At 46.3% G+C, this 16,563-nt stretch overlaps 1 long non-coding RNA gene across 1 annotated transcript in view; it reads left to right on the forward strand.

Moving 5' to 3' along the window:
- Positions 1–13,599: 13,599 nt before the first annotated feature.
- Positions 13,600–16,563, forward strand: part of LOC116543144 — a 12,347-nt gene continuing 9,383 nt past the window's right edge. Inside the window, exon 1 of the long non-coding RNA XR_004265490.1 lies at positions 13,600–13,822. This is a non-coding gene — a long non-coding RNA (uncharacterized LOC116543144). The remainder of the gene's footprint in view (positions 13,823–16,563) is intronic.

Genomic DNA, 16,563 nt, shown 5'->3' on the forward strand with positions numbered 1-16,563 from the left:
GCTGCAGTAAGTTGTGATCGTGCCCCTGCACTCTAGCTCGGGTGACAAAGCGAGACACTTTGAGGAGGGGAGGGAAGGGGAGGAGAGGGAAGGGAAAGGCAGGAGAGGGGAGGGGAGGGCAGGAGAAGGGAGGGGAGGGCAGGGGAGAGGAGAAAAGAAAGAAGAAAGAGAGAGAGAAATCTTGACAGGATGCCCTCAAGCATCTCAACCATAACATGCACAAAGAGAATTCTCAATTCCTCACTACCCACCCCAAAATTGCTCCTCCTAATCTGCTGGGCTCCAGGCACCACGGCTCCCTAGGGTTCAGGATGACTGGGGCTATCACCACAGCACCCCCTCCTTACCAGTTGCATCTGTTACTGGCAGCAAATCCGGAAATGTCTGCAGCAACCTCAATTCTTGCCTCCTCAGCAGACAGAATTTGATGGAGGTTCATAAGGCAGAGGGAGAGACTGAGGCAAGTTTTAGAGCAGAAGTGACAGTTTATTAAAAAGCTTTAGAGCAGGGATGAAAGAAATAAAGAACATTTGGAAGAGGGCCGGGCAGGCAACTTCAGAGCGCATTATTTCACCTTTGACTTGGGGTTTTCTACATTGGCATGCTTCTGAGGGGTTGCCTCTTTTCTCCCAATCCTTGCCATGCGGTGTGCTGCCCGCATGTGCGGTGGCCTGCCAGTACTTGGGAGGGGCTGCATGGGCAGTGTAGTTACTGGAGTTGTGAGCATGCTCACTTGAGGCGTTCTTCCCATACCAGGGTGTTCCCAGAAGGTCACACGCCAGTTACACCCCACCATTTTACCCCATAGTGCACATGCTTGAGCCCACTCCCCCCACTCCTGAGATCTTATCAGGAGGCTGCTGATCACCAGTTTTAGGTGTTTCTATCTATTTGGGAGACTGCCTTTTGCCGGCACCAGTCATGACCAATTATTATTTTAGAGAGACAGCTTAATAACCACCTGACCATTACCTGATGGTCACCTGACATTCCTGGTAGTGGTGGGGGTGCCTCTCCTGCCCTGCTCATGTCTGACTAGCTGCCCACGGCTACATGTCCTATCAATGCCAACTTGGACTCTTCCCACGTCTTCCCTTCTCCCATGCCTCCTGCTCCCACCCTTGTCACCTCTGATGACTTTTGTGGCTCCCAATTGGCCTCCCGGTGCCCACACTGTTCATTTTCACAGCCAAGTGGTTGGGGAACATTGTAGATCATGCCATTCACTTGTTTAACACCTCAATTGGGAGGTGAGGGGAGTCTATACTACACTATTGTATATATTCACGGATCTGGTTGCTAGCCCCCAGAACCTCTGTCATCTGGCCCCGTCACCCTTTCCACTCCACAACGCACTCTGAGTCTGCTCAGTCTCTCAGCCTCCCTGGCCTCCTCACAGCGCCTCACACGTGACAAGTGGTTCCTACCACAGAGTCTGTGTCCTCGTGGTCCTATTGCCTAGATCTTTCCCTCTGATATTACTGCGGACACCCGCTGCAGCCTCTCTAACTTGGAGGCCTGCTCGAGTGTTCAGGCTTCTCCTCATGGGTCAACCACCTGAGAGGCTTCCCAGATCTCCCCAAATAAACAGCCTCCTCCCCCAGTCCTCTGCCGCTATCCCCAGATCCTGCTGTAGCTTCCTTCCTCTTTCTTCAGAGCCTTTATTAGTATAATAATATTCTGTAGTATATTTAGAATACTTATGTAGTTTTGTTGCCCTCAAGAAGATTAAACAAGACGATTAGTCTAGCAGGTCAAACAAGGCCACGAAACGCACTGGGCGCTCAATGTCTGTGGATAGAGATTAGCAGGCATAGTATTTAACTGGCTGAATTGGCAATTGCAAAAACCTGGTTTTGGAAACTGATTCTGCAGGTTCACATTATTTCATAGTTTGCATGTAATATTATATTTTTGTACTGTACTTTTTCTTTTCTTTTCTTTTTTTTTTTTTTTTTTTGAGACAGAGTCTCACTGTGTCACCCAGGCTGGAGTGCAGTGGCATGATCTCAGTTCACTGCAACCTCTGCCTCCTGGGTTCAAGCAATTCTCCCACCTCAGCCTCCCCAGTAGCTGGGCACCCACCACCACACCCAGCTAATTTTTGTATTTATGGTAGAGACAGGGTTTCACCATGTTGGCCAGGCTGGTCTCAAGCTCCTGACCTCAAGTGATCCTCCCTCCCTGGCCTCCCAAAGTGCTATTCTGAACTATGATCCAACTCTCACCAAATAAAACCCCAGTGTACTTGCAAGACAGTGTGATGCATCTAGAAGGGAAGAGTCAATTACCGGAGACCAAGGAGGTGTTAAGGAAGGGGAAAGAGATGGATTTGTTAAGTACCTATTCTGGGCCAGGCCCAGTGCCTAGGACTACATATTCATCATTGCACTTAGTTCTCTTCAGAACATAGGATCCCTTTCTTTTTTCCTTTCTCTTTTTTTTTTTTTTTTTGCAAGGGGGTCTTGCTCTCTTGCCTAGGCTAGAGTGCAATGGCACAGTCTCGGCTCACTGCAACCTCTGCCTCCCAAGTTCAAGTGATTCTTTTGCCTCAGCCTCCTGAGTAGCTGGGATTACAGGCACCTACAATCATGCCCGGCTAATTTTTGTACTTGTAGAGAGGGGGTTTCACCATGTTGGCCAGGCTGGTCTCACAAACTCCTGACCTCAGGTGATCCACATGCCTCAGCCTCCCAAAGTGCTGGGATTACAGGCATGAGCCACTGCGCCTGGTCAAGATCCCTTTCTTAGAAGGCAAGAAACTGAGATCCAAGGCTACCTAGCTAGCAGAGCCAAGATTCTCCTGGGTCTGTGTGGCTTCATTGGTGTGCTTTCCCCTACTTTTTGCTGCCCCAACTGGAAACACCTGATCACAGGGTGATGCTGGTGCTTGGTTTTATTTATTTTTGAGGGAGGGTCCTGCTGTGTCGCCCAGGCTGAAGTGTAGTAGCATGATCATGGCTCACTGCAGCCTTGACCTCCTGGGCTCAAGGGATGCTCCCATCTCAGCCTCCCAAATAGCTGGAACTACAGGCATATACCACCATGGTCAGCTAATTTTTGCATTTTTTGCAGAGGTGAGGTTTTGCCATGTTGCCCAGGCATCTCAAACTCCTGAGATCGGGTGATCCCCCTGCCTTGGCTCCCAAAGTGTTGGAATTACAGGTGTGAGTCCCTGTGCACAGCCTGGTGCTGGGCTTTAGGGATGAAATGGAGACTACCAGTTACAGAGTATGAGATCTTGACTTTTTCTAGAAACATTAGAACGGTTGCATCTGAGATTTCATTTATTCCCCTCTAAAATATTCAGGTGATTTCTTCCTTGTAGCTATTCTTTCAACAATGATCTACATTTGTCTGTATCAGAAGTCCATGAGCAGTGGCTTTAAAAAATTAGGGGTTCTATTTATTTACTTGAATGAAATATCCCAAGGTAGGAAATCAAGGCTGTTGGCTTGGGAGCCACAATGCTCCAGCTCTTTTCTCCCGGTTGTTTGGTATGTGCTCATTTCAGCACATAGTCACAGGATGGCTGTCCCATAGAGGCATCCTGTCCACGATCCCAGCAAGGAGAAACGGAAGGGTCAACACTTCTCCTAGGGGCACCTTGCCCACTTTTAAGCAGCTTCCCAGAGGCCCCATGACTGGATTCTACTTCTGCTTCCATTACACACCTGGTCATCCCACTGTCAAGGAAAGCAGCAAATTAATGTAGTATTTTTATCTGCCCACATTGGTTCCCCCAAAGAATCAGAGTTCTTTGGGTAGGAAAGAGGTGGAAAATGGGTAGTGGGTTGGCAACCAGCAGTGTCTGCCAGGCCTAGGGCCTCCCTGCCTCAGGGTGGAAGCCCAGGCAGAGCAGAGCCTGTGGGCCTGAGACCTCCCTGTAGGGCTTGCCTTAGTGTGTGTTCGTGTTCCCTTGGCAGGACACGGACAGACTCATCAAACCTGTCCACCAGTGCCACCAGCACAAGGACCATGATTGAAACCATCAGAAACTGCCTGATCGGCGGTATCCACAGCCCCAGCCACACGGTTACCCTGAAGCAGGAGCCGGAGCTGAAGCATGCTTCTGAGTTGGAAAGGCTACAGTGGGTGGCCCAGGACCTCGAAGCCCCCTGCAAGCTCTGCCACCAGATGCGGAGGCTCCTGCAGCAGCACAGGAATGCGGTACAGTTTCTGCATGAGGACAAAAAGCTCAGGAGAGAGATGAAGAAGCCCATGCATGACAGCGTGGTCCCCCAGGTCCCTGAAAAGGACAATCTGTCTATAAGGAGCTATTTTCAAGAGCTCAATAAAGGAACAGACATTGCTTGGTTGGTTCTGCCTGAGTCAGCCCAGGCGCTGGCCACCGCAGCCCGAGGCCTGCAGGACAAGCAGGGCCATGCCGAGCAAGCTGCTGGGACAAACTCCAGGAGATTTTATGCAAGTCAGAGTTGGGCTTGCTGCCAAAACCGAACAAAGAGGCAAAGCTTCCTGGGGACCCATGTTATTCCTCCTCCACTTCCTCCACTGGTGTGCTCTCCACACAAGGAAGTGGGCTTAGGTCTACGGAATCAACAGTGTAAAGTCCTATTTTGGCCTCAAAATGTCAAAAACTTTGATCATTTTGTCTGTAATTTGAAAGTTGCTAGACTTCACTTCTTAAAAAGAAAATAAAATCTTTCCACATTATGATCTCTCTCTTGATTTGGGTTATTCTGCTGCTAATTAATCATCCAAAGCTTTTTTTCCTCATTTTTAATGGAAACGTGCTTTAAAAGCTTGTTGCTGAAAGCTAACATAGGAAAGCTTTCACTAGTGGGAGAAGCTAGGCTTGGCTGGGCTGAAGGTGGTGCAGGAGGTGAGTTCTTGGCACAACTGAATAGAACAGCATTGTGCCCTGATGACTTATTATGCAATTTCAGCTCAATTGAGCTTCAAATACTAGACATTCCAATGGCAATGGCTCCATAGAAATGAAGCCTTTGGTTAGCTCTGGTCCATGGATTTTGTTCTTTTTCCATCACATTAGTACTAACCACAGTTTGTTGAATGTTTACCATAGACTACTATGCACACTTTATGTTAATGAGTTAATTTAATTCTCAAAATAACTGAAAGAGCTGAGAATTATTATCTTCACCTTATAGGTGGACACTCAGGGTCAAAAAATGTAAAGAACTGGTTTAGGATCACACATTTACTTAAACAGTGAGCTGTAAAACAAATCCAAGTCCATCTGGCTGAGGCCTGGCTTCTTGCAGCCTACTCCCAAGTCTCTGAAAGCAGTGCTAATTTGGAAACATCACCTTAAAGAACACTACTGGCCTGGGGTGGTGGCTTATGCCTGTAATCTTAGCACTTTGGAAGGCCAACACGGGAGGATCAATTGAGACCAGGAGTTTGAGACCAGTCTGGGCAACATAGGGAGATCTTGTCTCTACCAAAAAAATTCTTTTTTGAAATGGTCCAGCGTGGTGTCCCCCATCTGTAGTTCCAGCTACTTGGGAGGCTGAGGTGAGAGGATCGCTTTAGCCTAGGAGTTCGAAGCTGCAGTGAGCTATGATCGTACCACTATACTCCAGTCTGAGTGACAGAGTGACAACCTGTCTCAAAAACAAAACACAAACAACAAAAAAAAAAACCCACTGTTACAATTCTTCAGGATTTCACTCTTCTTTCCAGTCCACTAATTTTTATTAAACATTTATCCTAAAATTCAGTGTTTATGAAATACTTTGTGAATGCCTATTATGTGCAAGTACTGAGTTTAATGCTTTACATACATTTCATTATGAGAACTGCCTGGTGACACCGAGGGCGTAAGCATTAGAATGCCCAGTGCCAACTGAACAGACAGATGAACTGAGGTGGAAGGAGATCAGCAGTTTGTCCAAAATCACAAATAGCATGGTAGAAATGTGGATTCTATGGGAGGCTGAGGCAGGAGAATCACTTGAACCTGGGAGGCGGAGGTTGTGGTGAGCTGAGATTGCGCCATTGCACTCCAACCTGGGGAACAAGAGCGAAGCTCTCTCTCAAAAAAAAATAAAAGAAAAATAAAAAGAAATGTGGGTTCTAGATGTTACTCTCAAGACAGCTCTCCTCCTAACTACCTCATTGGTAGCATCTCCAGTTGCAAGTGACAGAAATTCCATCCAGCTCTGGGTGAGAAAAGAAGGAAATGTACATCTTCTGATGCTCAATGGGGAAGGGGTAGGGTGGCCTGGAGGATGCCTGGATGCGGATGTGGGGACGCACCTGCTGTTACGACCCCTCTCTCTGTTTTTTGTCTCTGTTTCTTGATGCTTGCTTTGCTATTTTTGCTGTGGACTGACTTCTTCTCACATTTCGTTACAGCTTGGGATCTGAGGCTAAGAGGACTTCCTTCTCCCAATTCATGTTTACTACATTTCCAGGAAGGGACACTGGCCCACTGAGGTACTGTCCCCTTACAGGACTAACCAACCAGTGTTACCCACTCACCTCTGTGGTTAAGGTAGTATGATTAACAGCTAAGACCAAAACCCACAACTGAAGTGGGGCAGGAGGAGTATTTCAAAAGAAAAAGCCATGCTTCTAGGCCAGAGGACACAAACTTAGATGACTTCAGGGGCCAGGCTTGTAGTAAAAATGAAGCAGGCTCAATGGGAATTGTGACAAATAGCAGAGCCCACGCTGCACATAAAGAAAATATTGTCATGTTGGAATGTAGGCTGAGTGTAGCCAGAGATGCCAATTTTTTTGAGAAAAGCAAGAAATCTAGATTTTTTTTATGTTAAATGTCTTGATTCTTTTGCATGCTGTCAGCTAGTTAAAAAGAGTTTTAAAATATTGCATGGTGGTAACAAAGCACTTCTGTGAACCAGATGTGACCCCCAGGCCATCCAGTTTGCAAAACCCTGGCTGTAGGTAGAAAATATAATAAATGTCCACTCCACCCCAGGAATGCTCCCTGGGGAGATTCACAATGCCTGGGGCCTCAAGCTGTGGGTTTTTTTTCTTTCTGCTGTAACTCCTCAAGAGGCAGCTCTTCTGAACACACAGAAAATAGGAGGCCCCTGGGTGAGGTTTTGGAAGGCACTATCCAGACATCACCCTTGTGGTCGACATGTTCACCATTTCTGTGCTAAGACAGACCTGGGCTGATTGTTGCGGAAGACCCAGTGTATTACATAGCGTCCAGAGAAACAGAGCCAAGAGGAGATATATCCAGATATAAAGAGATTTATTAAGAGGAATTTGCTTATGTGATTTATGGAGGTTGAGAAATCTCACAATCTGCCATCTGCAAGCTGGTGACCCAGGAAAGCTAGCTGGTAGTGTAGTTCAAAGGTCTGAGAGCCTGAGAGCTGATGGTATAGATTCCAGTCTGAGTCTAAAGGCCTGAGAGCAGGAGATCGATGCCCCAGCTCAAACAGGCAGAGCAAATTAAACCCTCCTCCACCTTTTTGTTCCATTTGGGCTTTCAATGGATTGGATGCTGCCACCCACACTGGGGAGGGCCACCTGCTTTCCTCAGTCTACCAGTTCAAATGCAGGTCTCTTCCAGACACCCTCACAGATGCACCTGGAAATAATGCTAGGCCGCATATTTGGGCATCCCATGGCCCAGTCAAGTGGACACATAAAACTATCACACTCAGCAGGTGGCTCACGCCTGTAATCCCAGAACTTTGGGAGGCTGAGGCGGGCAGATCACAAGGTCAGGAGTTCTAGACTAGCATGACTAACATGGTGAAACCCCGTCTCTACTAAAAATACAAAAAATTAGCTGGGCATGGTGGCGCACACCTGTAACCTCAGCTACTCAGGAGGCTGAGGCAGGAGAATCATTTGACCCTGGGAGGCGAAGATTGCAGTGAGCCAAGATCATGACACTGGTGTGGGCAATAGAACAAGACTCCATCTCCAAACAAAAACAAAAAACAAACAAACAAAAACTATCACACTCAGGAATAAGAGCAGGGAGTCTAACCTGTGAATAGTTGGGAGACCAAGAGGCAAACTGATCATCACAACACCATGTGATGAGTGTAGGGCCATAGGGGAGCAGCTACACAAAGGCAGAGCACTAAATATCTCCCAGGGAAAGGGGCTTAGGGAGGGTGAAGGTAATAATTTCCAGGAGTATGTGTTTGTTTTACCTTAGTTGTTTGGGTTGCAAGGAAAACAGACTCATTGGACTATTTTAAGAAAGGTAGAGGGAGGGTTCTGTCCTAAGGCTGCACGGAGACAGGTAGACAGGTAGAGTTGTAATCATGAGGCAGCAAGGCCTCTGGGACACACGCCTTAGGGACAAAAGGCCTCTGGCTGTGGTTTGGAGTTTGGCTACTCTAGGAACCTCAGATGCAGGACTTTGCTGGTTTACTCACCACTCAGCATCTCTGCCCAGTTCTCTTCCTTGGCCCAGCCAGCTGCTTCTCCTTCAACTTATTCACACTTTCTTTGGGTCCTGACTCTGATTATTTGTATCCTTCAAGCTCAGCCTCCACTTTTCTTTATCTTTCTTTTTTCTTTTCTTTTTTTTTGAGGTGGCATCTCCCTCTGTTACCCAGGCTGAAGTACTGTGGTTGGAATTTGGCTCACTGCAACCCTCTGCTTCCCTGCACTCAAATGATTCTCGTGCCTCAGCCTTCTGAGTAACTGGGACTACAGGCATGCGCCACCATGGTTGGCTATTTTTTTTTTTTTTTTTGTAAAGACAGAGTTTCACCATGTTGCACCATGTTGCCCAGGCTAGTCTCAAACTCCTGACCTCAGGCAATCCACCCGCCTCAGCCTCCCAAAGTGCTAGGATTACAACCATGAGCCACCACGCCTGGCCATGTCTTCACTTTTAATTCTACACTTCAAGAGAGATTTATTGGGTACCTACTGTGTTTGCCAGGCCCTATTCCAGAATGTGGGAAACAGTAGTGAAAGCATGCCAGACAAGTTCCTTGCTCTCATGGGGGTAGAACATCAATAAAACAAGCAAGATGGAGCCAGAGTGCCAAAATGTTGTAATGTTAACAAAAACAGAGTGGTGAAATCTGATTTAGGGTGGACATTTAGACTGGGTGGCCAGCAAAGTCCTCTCCAAACAGGGGAAGTTCAAATGCCATCTGGGTGACAAGGACCAGCCAGACAAAGATGAGTCAAGCATGCCAGCTGACCTGAGTAGTGGCAGGAGTGGTGAATGGAGAGGGAGGCCAGGGCTGGACAGGGGGGCATGCTCAGACTTGAACCCAAGGAATACTATGGGCTGGTTTGCACTGCAGGCAGCTTGTTCTGTTTGATCCCAGATGAACAGTCAAATGCATGTTCTTCCTATACCTTGCTACATAATAACAATTAATGACAACCAGGCTCTGTTTATCACTCAGCAGTCCCAAATCACTTTCCTAGGTATGATCTAGCTGAAACAGAGAGTCTCTGTCCAAAGGTGCTCCTAGAAAACAAAGTTGCTGGACATTCACTAATTTTTGTTCTGTTCCAAAGGCTGCATGTTCTCTCCACAAAATGCCCACATGCATGTCTGCCACATTGGGCCAGGTTCTGGCCAAAGTATACCCAAGTTTCAGGGGCTTATATGAGATGAAAGTCATATCTTTCTCACTTAAAGTCCAAGCTTGTGTAGAGAGTACCTCACGATGCCACCAGGGAACTCAGGTTAGCTCTACATTGCTACTTGCAACTGGTGGGCACAGTAGCTCTCCACCACAACCCAATTACACCCAGGTAGCTAGAAATCAGAAAGGGGGAGAGAGAAGGAATCCAGAACCCACTTCCGTCCTTCTGCTCACAGCTCACCAGACAACTTAGGCAGGTACATTCACGGGGTAATTTAATTCCACAGTCACCAAAAAAACAGCTTTCTGTTTATTATAGAAAAGAGACATTGGATATTGGGGAACAACTATCAGTCACTGGCATGGCTTTTATTTTTTATATTTTTTCCTAATTATGAAAGCAATACATACTGCCAGGAATCCAGAGATACAAAAAGACAATAAAGGTCAGAAGTAATTCCAGAGGTAACTATTGTTTAAAACATATAAACTTTTTGTAACCTTAGTTCTCACTTAACAGTATATCCTGATAATATTCCCATATCAATAAATATAGATCTACATTACCATCAGAGCTTTCCGTTTTAAAAATTTTTCTTCTTGAGAGGCGGTCTTGCTCCGTCGCCCAGGCTGAAGTGCCGTGGTGCGATCTCAGCTCACTGCAACTTCCGCCTCTCGGTTTTATTTGTCTGCATCTCTTGGTTCTCCTGCCTCAGTTTTATTTGTCTACATCTCTTGGATGCCTGTCAGGTGCTAGGCCCTGTGATGGTGGCTGGGTGCATAAGAGAGAGCAAGACAAAGATCCACCTCAATGAATTTTATTTCCCTTGTTGTTTACAAATGCTTTCATTTGACCTGTAGATATGTCAAGCATTAGTATCTTGGTTCTAATGAAGGAGTAAGAACATTTTAAGCTGAAATTCTTTTTTCTTTAACTGAGATGGAGTCTCACTCTGTTGCCCAGGGTGGCGTGCTGTGGCATGATCTTGGCTCACTGCAACCTCTGCCTCCCAGGTTCAAGTGATCCTCTCACCTCAGCCTCCCGAGTAGCTGGGATTCCAGGCACGCACCACCACGCCCGGCTAATTTTTGCATTTTTAGTAGAGATGGGATTTTACCATGTTGGCCAGTCTGGTCTTGAACTCCTGACCTCAGGTCATCACCTGCCTCAGCCTCCCAAAGTGCTAGGATTACAGGCGTGAGCCACTGCACCTGGCCACGATCATAGCTTTTTGTGGCATGTTTGGACCATAATTTATTTATGCAATCACCTATGCTGTACTGGTAGATGGTTGTGATTTGAGGCTACTATAAACAAGATGATGAACAGCCTATGGAGGATCTTTGTATGTTTGTCCTTTATTTTCTAGGCATAATTTCCTAGCAGTGGCTAAATGCTGGATTAAAGAACACTTTCAAGGATTCCGATTCTTGCTGCCAAATTGGCCCCTAGACTTGCAGAAATTTATACTAACGCCTCCAATGTTTCTTTGTTTTTAAAAACTTTGTCTTTATTTGATTACTAGTGAGGATGAGCATCTTTTCACATTTATTGACCTTTTTTTTTTGTTAACTGTCAGTTCACATCCTTTTAAACAGTCCATATTTTAATGGGAGTGTTCACTTTATCCTACTGATTTGAAAAAAAAATCCACTTTATTAAGGATAACATATTAGCAAACGCTTATGTAGTACTTATATATACCAAGCACTGTTCTTAGTTCTTAAGATGTTTTTATTAATCCTCTCAACAGCCTATAAGGTAAGTATTGCTATCTCTATCTTATAGATGAAGGAACTGAGGGACAGAAAAGATATACAATTTGCCCATTGTATAGTTGTACAGGTAAGAAGCAGCAGAACTGAGATTCACACTCAGCAGTCTGGTTCCAGATCCTTGCTTTTAACCACTGGACATTCAATTATAAATTAATCATAAAATGAATGTTTTATCTCTTAGAGAATTTATTTTAGACTTTTACAATGTTTCCAATTTTTGTCTTTTAACTTCAAAGTTTTTTAAAATTCAGTTTTCATTTACATTGTCAAATCTGGTAATATTTTCCATATGGATTCCACTTTAGGGTTTAGTTGGCCTTCAAGGGTAAAAATGAAGCATAGATAGGAAAAGGGTAATTAATGTATGTCATATGCACTTCTGCAAACTCACCAAGAAGTTTCCGATGAACATATGAAGAAAATGTCAGAAAGGCTCATCGTGCTATATGGTTTCTTGTTATAAATTTCTTCTAAAGGTTGGGCACAGTAGCTCACACCTATAATCCCAGCACTTTGGGATGCTGAGGAGGGCAGATCATGAGGTCAGGAGATTGAGACCATCTGGCTAACACAGTAAAACCCTGTCTCTACTAAAAAAATACAAAAAAAAAAAAAAAAATTAGCTGTGCATGGTGGCACTCGCCTGTAGTCCCAGCTACTTGGGAGGCTGAGGCAGGAGAATCAATTGAACCCGGGAGGTGCAGGTTGCAGTGAGTCAAGATTGTACCACTGCACTCCAGCCTGGGTGACAGAACGAGACTCTATCTCAAAAATAAAAAAATAAATAAATTTCTTCTAAAACACATTGGCCCACCAGCCTCTACTACCAAGCTCTAATTGACGCTCACAGCACCTCTTAACTCTGATATCCAACAATATCCTAAATCCTTTGCTAATACTTTTTTCCCCACCCTAGCCTACTTCATCATTATTAGATTTCATTTAATACCACCCTTCATTTAGGTACTTGTCATGGACAGGAACAATACAATTTCTGCCCTTGAAGAGTTCCACATCCCCTGAGGCATAACCCCACTCTTTCCCTGAACTATAGTCTATCTAGCTCTGGGGCATACTCTCTCCTTTCTCAATACATCTTACAACCTCAAGAAATCCTCCCTAAATCCTACCCATGGCTCAAGCTCAAGTTTTCCTTCTTCTAGTTTCTTGTTCCCTTTAGCTCACAAAATAAAGTCCCCATTAAAAAAAAAAAAAAAAAAAAAAAAAAAAAAAAAAACTCCTTGGGCACTTATTGCATGCCTTAATATGAGTGTTAAAAGTGGAGTTGATACCAGGGAGCACCACCTGAGATCATAAATGTAAGTGTACAGCATGCAAAGTACTATTTCCCAAAGTTCTATACAGATAAGGACCCATTTTTTTTTTTTAAGTGTTGCACACAAAGTTACAATGAATTAGTAAAAGCAGAGCTAGCGCCCAGGTCTTGGGGTTCCCAGCCATAAAATCTTAGAACTGGCAGAAATCTCGAAGGGCACCTGAAGTAGTGATTCACATCCTAGCATGTGAAAGTCGCAATGGGGATGGAGGGACTCTGCTTTGGATTGATTTTATAACAAGAAAATCAAGGACTGCTTTGAAAAACGTTAGAACGCAAAAATCTTCAAAACATGGGATGGAAATAGATAACAAAAGAAAACTCAAGGAGGTTGAGGTGGGAGGATCTCTAGATCCCGGGTGTTGAGGCTACCGTGAGCCGTGACCCGCGCCACTGCACTCCAGCCCTAGCTAAAGAGTGAGACTCTGTCTGGAAAAAAACCAAAACCGAACAAACAAATAAGACACACAAAAAAACCCAAACCACAAAACGTAAAGGAATAACATTAAGAGGCTGAGTGGACACATCTCCATTTGACAGATGAGCAATGTGAGGCAGAGAGAGTTGGCCTGGCTAAGGCCTCCTGGAGGGCTCAGGGTCAAGCGGACAGGTAAGAGCCGGAGGCTGCACCCTGGACAGAGTTCGGACCTTCCGGGTTGCGCACGTGTAAACTCCCCCAAACCGCCCGAGTGAGCAAAGCAACTGCCCCGCCCTGCGAGCAGCGCGCTCAGCGGCCACGTGACATAGCCAGCCCATCACGCGCAAAGGGCGGGACCTGGGGGACACCACCCCCGCCACTCACCCAGCCCTCCAATAGAAAGGAAGGAGATAATACCGGGGGGCGGTCCAGACCCGCCTCTCCCGCGGTGGCCGCCCGGCGCGAGGCGGGACCAGCCGCCGCCCTCCAGTGGGGGACTGACGAGCTCCGCTAGGCCGAGGCGAAAGAGCGACGCGCACTTCAATCAGACGGCCTCACCAATGGGCTTGCGCGCTGTCCGCGGTGCCCGCCCCTGTCTCGGCCTCCCGGCGCCCGCGCTGCTTTCCCTCAGGCCGCCGCGGCGGCGCCCGCCTGCGCCTCCATCCGGGTCCTGGTGCGCTGCTCTCCCGGCGGCGGCGGGCGCGAGGGCCGGGTCATTACTGCGGCGGTGACGGCCCTCTCCGCGAGGTCGAGGTGGGTACGGCGGACGGGACGACGAGCGCGGGCCGGGGCCCGTCGCCATTTTATCTCCCCGAGAACCACGGCGGCGGGTAGGCGGGAGGGGAGAGCCGTGGGCCGGCCCGCGCCCGTCCTGCTAGCGCGGGCTGGGATTCGTGGGGCGGCCTGCTCTCGCCAGCGGGCGGGTTGCCCCGGGGCGGCCGGTGGGCTGCGAGCGGAGGTAGTGGGCGTTCGGGCACGGGGGAAGGGTGCCGCGTGGCCGCCGCGGGGCTGGCCCCAACCCCCTCCGCTTCCCGCCTAGCTCCTCACCGACGGGGCGGGGGAGGGGGGGTCATTCTTCACATTCCTTACCCCGCCCTTCCCCCCGCTTCAATCAAACTTGGGGCGGGCGGAAGGCCCGCCCTCCGGCTGGCGCCAGTTGGTCGGCGCCGCCTCTTGGTGTGGCGTGACTGGTTGTAGGGGCTGCCAGGTGCTTCTGACATCACTTCCGCTATCATGTTTGTGGGCCGGGGAGACCTTGGCCTTGGGGGTTGGGATGAAGGAGGGAAGGTAGGAAGTGCTAGGGGCGGGGGACGGGGCGGGAAGGCGCGGGCGGGGTGGGCGGGAGAGTCGTGGCTGGCTCCTTGCCCCTGCTCCCCGCGGCCAAGTGCGGCCTCTATTCCTGAAGCAGCTGCTGCGGCTGGCGGTCCGCTGCGGCAGCCGTCCTTGGCGAGGGGGAGGGGAACGCGGGAGCGGGAGGAAATCGTATCCCGGGGAATGGGGCTTGAAGATTTGCGACTTGGTGTCACCGGAAGCTGCGCTGGCCTTTTGACTCGACACTGCAAACTCTCGGAACCGAGTGCCTCTCGGAAGGCTCGGTAATAAACTTCCCCGGCGGGCTCTAGTGTGAGTAATGTGGTAACCTGTATGTCCTTGGCTAGTAATGCCCTTCGGTTTTTAAACTTTTACGGTAGGTTCTGTGTCAGAGGTGATGGTATGTATTTTTCAACTTTTCAGTTTTTAAAAAACAGACTTAGCAGAAGGTGCGCAGGCAGGAAAAAGGCAGGGATGACAGTGAATGTTAAAATCTTAAGGTAAATCCGGAGACTTGGTTTTGCTGTTTGACTTCACTGATAAATACTGCTTTCTTGGCATCCAGTTCCTAAAGTTAAAACATCATGTGGCGTTCTTTTGCATTTATTTCTGTTGGCCTGAAGTATGAATGTCAAATTCCAAGTTTATATGTAGTTTAGAAAATAATTGTTTATATCCAGAATTCTTTTGGTGTTTGGCAGATTCTGGTTTTATTTACTGTGTATTCAGGAAGTATGTGTAGTTAGGGAAGTAAAAACTTGGAAGTTTCTTTGAGTTTTGTGAGAATGTTTGATTTATTATACATGTTTGTTAAAAGTATTATTTTGAAACTTCAACTTTCAGAGAATAGACAAATTTCTTGTCTTGTAAATTCAGTGATACTAAGTAATATTTTAAAATGTATCACTTAGGTACAATGACAGTGTGAGGGGGGAAAAGCTAACTTTTTTGCATAGTTACATTGCGGTGACAGCTAGAGAGTATTTTTATGTGTAGACAGGCTATGGGTTCCCCTCACTTTAACTGAAGCTCTGTTGAACTTGAGACACTAAAGAATCTTGCAAGTGTGAAAAGTGGAGGGAAACAAAACACCCATTTCTTAAAAAAAAAAAAAAAAAAGTGTAAATCACTGCGTTCAGTTTACAGAGTGACGAGATCAGTATTAAACAAGTTAGTGTCAAATGTTTATAACTTAAAGACATTTTATTCCAGTTATTATCTAGGCGTTCTTGGTTTAGAGAGCAGTACACTAGACATTGTGTACTTTTTATTTTAATAGCTGAGATAGTATAATAATTACTCCTCTGGGAATTACTGAGTGTTAAGAGCGCCAAACCAGTGTTTCAAACTGTAGGTCCTGAGTTATTGGGTCATAAAATCACTTTAGTGGGTGGTGATCCGAATTTTTTTAAAAAGTAGGAAATATGCAATTGAATACAAAATAGCATGTTGATTCAGCTCGACATTTGTGTATTCCTGCAAAATAATTGTTGAAGCTGAGTGTCAAAAGTGAAAAGCTTCCTCTGTAGGGTATCTTTCTCGTTTATAGTATTGTATAAAGTATTTAATACTTTTCTAAAGAGTATTAAATCAGCTGTTTATACTTGGTGGAGCGTGAGCCCCTCATTTTAGTTTTCACAAGTTAGGAAATAAATTTGCCGTCTATGACCAGTATGCGTTTTAATCATAATATTTTTAATAGCCTAAGTAGGTTTTCTTTAGACCATAAGAGATCTTTTCTGTCCCAGAATATTAATTGCCAGTGATTTTTCCATGTCTAGATGAGACTAGAAGAATCCGAATCCCCAGTAATGAGTTGTCAGCGTTGCCTAATGTGGCCTCAGGACTGATCATTATATGCTTTTTGCCTGAGTGGTGGTCTAAGCATTGTATAATCACTTAAGAATGGACTTCATTAAGTAAACAGAATATGAGAACTATTACTCTGTTTTTGGTGGCAAGTCTTTGAAATCCAGACTGTTTTACACTTAACGGCACATAACACTTGGGGGCTAGACACACTTCAGGTGCTCGGTAGTAACATGTGACTAACAGCTACCAAATGAACAGTGCAGTTCTAGTGAGTTGTCTAGCTGCTTTAAAAAAAATTTTTTTTCTCTAGTTGAATAGTTTTAGTTTCAGATAAACAGCCAAAAATATTATGTCTCTCCACAACATTCATC

The sequence above is a fragment of the Sapajus apella genome, unplaced genomic scaffold (genome assembly GCF_009761245.1).
Source record: "Sapajus apella isolate SASKATOON/1434 unplaced genomic scaffold, GSC_monkey_1.0 scaffold182, whole genome shotgun sequence".
Lineage (NCBI taxonomy): Eukaryota > Metazoa > Chordata > Mammalia > Primates > Cebidae > Sapajus > Sapajus apella.